A 5,863-nucleotide genomic window follows, 5' to 3' on the forward strand; every position below is an offset into this window, starting at 1 on the left:
CCAGCATTTATCTACATTAACACGAACCAAAGCTTATATATATATATTCACTAAAATTGATATTCTCGCTTTTTTTTTTTCTAGGTTGCGCCATTTTGCGTGAACAACGTCATGTCCTCTTATGCCAAACGTCTCTTTACCCCTTCCCCCCTAAAAAATCAACCCATTATTCTCTATGAGTATTTCTGAGAGCTGGCCGGTCGATTCAGTTTTAACAAGCTTGACAAAGGCAGAGCGGGTCTTGCCGTTAGCGAAACTGACAGTAGCGCCACAGCGGCATAATATCCACGCGATAACAACATAGCGTTCGTTGTTTCTCGCCAGCTGTCTAGGGTTTTCACAATCATTGACTTCGAAATGAAGCGTATCTCCTGCTATTTATCTGTCTACAATAAATATCCACCCATCTATGTATAAGCCAAGCGAGTGTAGCTCCCAGGACAGGTATCACTAGTTAGCGCAGAATTATATCTATAGCAGAGACTATATTCAGACTCAGATTGAACTAAGTAATTTGCGCATTGAATTTGCTAAGGAATCGTTGCGTAAGTGCAATAAATAATTTTATCTGTGTACACTATACATGTGCAAGGCTGGTTAGTGAGAACGCTGCTTAGCATGTGGCGTTATATATCTTCATATTATAAAAAAAGCTTTGTTTCTGATATGTGATTCTCATAGTCATGGCAAGGCTTCGTGATTACGGTGCTAACAGATAGACACTTTGTGGCCATGCGTAGAAGGATCTATGCACACAACGTAATGGCTTACGCTACAACAACTCATTGTGTAGGTCACCTCAAAATTCGGAGTTTCCATTTCACAAAATATTTGCTTTTTTAAAAATAATTCAAGTGAGATTCGCTATTGGCGTTATAGGATGACTTTCCCGAGGAACTTTACACTGGCTGCTAAATGTCACTACCGCTGCCCTTATTACTTTTTAAATAGAAGTATCGATGAAGGTACGGTTTATTTACTATGTTGAAATACAGTTTTTAACTATGAATACATAACAAAATGAAAAACAGATGGATACACGAGCCGTGTCTTCGCATTCGCCCGCAAAGTCTACCCATTTATCTACGTACCAAGAGAGCTTGTACGAGCTTAGAACTAACTGCGCATATATATATATATATATAATCACTTCACTGAAGCCGTATATATATATATATATATACAGTGGGGGTACTAGCGGTCTGACACTTCTTAGTGTCGACGAGGCCCTCCGCCATGTGGATTGGCTGGTAATCTGGCACACCCTATGGCGAATTATTGTTTTAACTACTACGGCTGTAGCTGTTATTGATCCACAAGAAATAGAGAACGGTAAAATCTGCATTAGCAGAACGGGCCTGATCACGCAGCGGTGAAATGGGGACCGGAGGGGAGCCAGGGGGAAGGGGCAGGACTTTATACATCGATGAACACAACTTTTAGTTGGGCGAAAGTATTTTATCTTTCGGACGCTATAACTGTTACATTTTTGCTAAAAGCAATACTACGAGGCAACCAAAAGAAGGAGAACGCTTGTCTATGTCTTTACTGAACCAAGAACCATTATAAGAACTTCTTAAGTGGTGCAAATATACAGTTTGAGCAAAAAAAACTTTATCCATGTTAATTGTGTATGATTCGAGGCGGTCAGAATCTCTAGTTACTTCATGATCCATACAGATGCATGTAGACGATGCCAACTTTAAATTGATGTTGCATTGCATAAAAACGTGACTTGGCTTCAAGCTGATAGTCGCTGACTGTCGGCTTTAACACAATAAATATTCACGCAACACGCAAAAATGTTTAAGATTTTCTTTATTTCTGATAGTATATTAGATCCTTTCCAATATGCAGTTAGGTGTTGTCGGAAAGTTTTTTTTTTTAAACGGTATAAAGCATTATTATTATTATTATTATATTAACGGTACTAGAAATTATTTTCTGTCGCTATGCTTTGGCGGCAAATAGAAGTTCGATCAGTATTTGGTCGCACTGCAACTAAGCAAATTTGAGTTCGAACTCTTCAGAGGAAACTTTAACTTTAAAATGAGTATTATAGTTATTTGCTGTTTTCAGGATTTGGCTTAGAATATCGGTGGGATCGATGTTATTTCCACAAGCTTTCTTGGATGTCTGGCCTTGGCACTTCAGCGTTCTCGCATCATATCAAACCAGAATTTTAATTGACAGGCCAAATTTTGATCACTTCACTTGCAGTTGTCCAGTAACGACAAAATGATTTTTTACTTTGTCAGCGGTTCTACGCTGCAGTAAACAGAGATAAACAATCGTACGTTGCTCAGTGGGCTTGGTATCGTTGGACAGTTCTTAAATGATGACATCATGGGTGCTTCATAAATTTGGTATCATTAGCGCCACTTGAGGGGTCCCGAAAGTAGAATGTCCCTCTGGGTTGAAAACTTCAAGGATCGCTATCAGTATTAATAATATTATACTTTGCGCTACGCACATGATTTAGATAATTCATTATGTTGTCTTACATTAGTTGCTTATGTATCTGAAGTCTACGTAAACAAAAATTCCGGTTTGATCATTTTTGCGCTGTATTCCTGATCGGCAGAGGTGTCAAGAGAAACCAAGACAACTTCAATCAACTAATAAATATCATTTGAGTTACTGAATCGCGTGGAGTTCGATGCCAGCTGATTAGACAATGGACATGCTAAATAATAATTGTTTCACCTTTACGGATTTTACCTGTAGTGGGTGGTGAATCCAACAACGTAATCAATGTCCATAGCTTCCGTTTTTCTATTCCAGTTTCATAGGAATGGTATCTGCGCCGCATATTAGCGGCAGTTTCAACTTATGTAGCATATGCACATTAGCTAATTGGCCTTTTGCAGCAGGTAAGCTATTGATGACAAATAGCAAACATTCAGCAACATGTTTCAATAGTTCTTCCAAGAAGAGACTGTCTACTGTGCCAAAAACATTTTCCTGTTTAATTTAAGAGTTAGTAAGATGTTTCTACTCTTGTCAATGTTTGTGTTGTATCGGAATAATGACGAGTGTATTCATTATAGAGGGCCACTGACCCAACTGCGCCCAGCTATGGGGTCGAACACTGAGTCTGCCAAAACGAATGACCTCGATGAAGGAGAGGGAAAAGATAATTCCGGTCAGAATTTAATATCAAACTTATTTAAATGGCTTTGTATCCTTGTTTGATCTGAATATAAAAGGTAGTCGGATCGGACTGATAACATTATCACTGTTAAAAGCTAGCGGAGTTTTTTTGTACCGCTATTATAAGCAAAGCTGATGAATGATGGAATTAAGTTACTTTTTATATATACACTGCTAGCAGATGAAATTTGGATAGTAAGTACTTCTGCGTTTTAAAAACTTGTGAGTAAAAGCCAGCTGAGTTTACTCCAGAAAAAAATCAGTTCAGGAAGAAAACATCTCGGAGTTTTGCAAATTGATGCTTAGTAGTCAAGTTTTGGCTCCCCAAAGGCTATAGCGGCGAGAAATTTCGTCGAAAATTGACTGATATTAAACAAGCAAGCCTGAAACAAAAACTCAGCACGTAAATGGTGCAAACGTTTCAAGATGAGGAGCTGGACTGTTGAAGGTCAACGGTGAGGTGGCCAGATGTCGGAACACGAAGAACAAGAGCTCATCGCCGCAATCGAGGAGGCTTTTCATGAAAGAAAAGCTTAGGGTCAGAAGACTCTGTCGGTCAGAACTAATACGCAACGTGTCACAGGATTATAACTGAAAGTGCGGCAACCGAGTAAAGAGTGGATCCGCGTAAATTGACTTGAGACTAGCAGGTTACTTCGAAGTAGTAGGTTAGGGTGTAGGGTGATGGTAGTAGTTGCAACGGACATCAGGGGTATCAGCTACCATAAGATTCTTGCTGAAAAAGAAACAATGGATGTAGCCTGCTCAAGCTCCTTAATAGACTTATGGATTGTTGGTGCGGCAATCGAAAACACGCAGTCTGGGTACTTGATGACAACGCCATGCCTCATTAACTTCCTAGATAGGATAAGAGAATATCCAACCCGCTCATTTTGCAGACGTAAGTACGTGTGGTTGCGTGGTGGTTTTACTGCCTAAAAACTTTTTTGCTATCGTATTGTATACTAGAAAATGGCAATATATTCAAATTTCTGATTTTTCTATTAATTTAATATTTGCATGGAATTTCGCCAATTAAAATTCGTTTCACCTTAACATAACTAGCAGGCCGCAGTACAAATATTCATTATAGTTGGCAATACAGAAAAACAATAAAAAAAAAACCGGTAAAAGAAAATTCTGAGACAGTGCTATATACGCGATTCTCTTGAATTTTCTAACCATTGTATCTATTCTGTCTTGATAAAAAATTTCGGTTCTGATGTTGAACAACTCCAGTTTCCAGTCAGGATTTGGGACCTTCTTAATTTTTATGCTTGCCTTACGAATTTAGTTTGTCAGTGGTCGAAAAAAAATGGTAGACATAAGGCCGAGATATGGACAATACAAAGGATGCCGTAGAAAAGTCTTCAATTCAGGCAGGGATAGGTTGGTCTTGTCTATCGAATATTTTCTATTTGTGTACTCAATACAAGTGCGCTGCAGGCGGATCCTTGCCGGCCGCTCCATTCTTCTCAAGATGGGTTGACTGATCTAAATCTACGCTTAGATGTATCTCTTGAAAGCGTCCATTAATTTCGGTAGTTCGTATTGATGCGTAGGTATTTTTTTCGTCGCCCGTAGCCATTCTCTTTGGTGCAAGAGAGTTATTGGGGAATCCTTGTTCCTTGTCCGCCTAACTCAGTTTATAGATCATATACGCCGTTCATTTTGATAACGTTCTATAGATTAAAAATGCTCACGTGTACACAGCCCGTTTTTAAGCAATTGACGAAGATCTTTGAGGATTGATTCCGAAATAAAATTGTCACATGGTAAAACAACAATGGGACTATGGAGGAGAAAGGGAAGTGATTTGAACAACCAGTTGAAAGAGGCCAGAGGTTAATGCTTTGGGTCTCATTGACAACTACGCAATTTGTATGAGTAAAGGATTGTAAACAAACAGCAGAACGATAAGCTCCCAATTAATTCTTTAATTCAAAATAACGCCTCCAGGCTGTTCCTATTCGACAAATAAATGTCCATTGTATAAAAAGGTATACAGTATACTGTACAGTAAGTACAGTATACTGGCACAGAATTGAAACAAGCTGCATTTAAGTCTGGCAATTAAATAAGCCACTAAAAAACTAGTTGAAGACTACATGTTGGATGTGGGGTATTGTTGTTGACAGATTTCAACGACATAAAGAATCGGCATTAGATCTAGAGTTGTCAATCGATGTTACCGGAATATTTGGTGATGTGCAATCACCCAGGCTAGATCACTAGATAGGCCGTTGCATATTTGGTAATGAAATGAATAATTTTTTTTACCATACAACCTCAAAACGGACGTCTCTCTCTCTCGAAAGACGAGGTTGATTTTACATACACTTCATTACACCAACAGGTCGGCTTGCATTGGAGAAATATGGAAATTACTTGTATCTGCTAAGTGGTCCGTGTATGCACCATATTCTCCGTTCCTCTAAGGTAGGAGCGATTGAGTAGAAGAAAACCTAACGGCGGTATAACATAAAAGGCACACGTTTTTTATGACTTGCTTCCTGCGTTTTCGATTTCTACAAAATAGGTTATACTTTTAAGCTGCTTAGATCGTGTTACTTTAGTTGAATAGCTTGCTATTGAGGATCCAATGATCAGAGGAAAGCGCAAAAACAATAGATTCATCTAAAAGTACCTAAGACTGTGCACACTCGCAGACGTCGTAGCTTTGTAACGACGGTTAGAAAATACAAGTAAA

Source organism: Varroa jacobsoni, unplaced genomic scaffold (assembly GCF_002532875.2).
Source record: "Varroa jacobsoni isolate VJ856 unplaced genomic scaffold, vjacob_1.0 contig01789, whole genome shotgun sequence".
NCBI classification, from domain to species: Eukaryota; Metazoa; Arthropoda; class Arachnida; order Mesostigmata; family Varroidae; genus Varroa; species Varroa jacobsoni.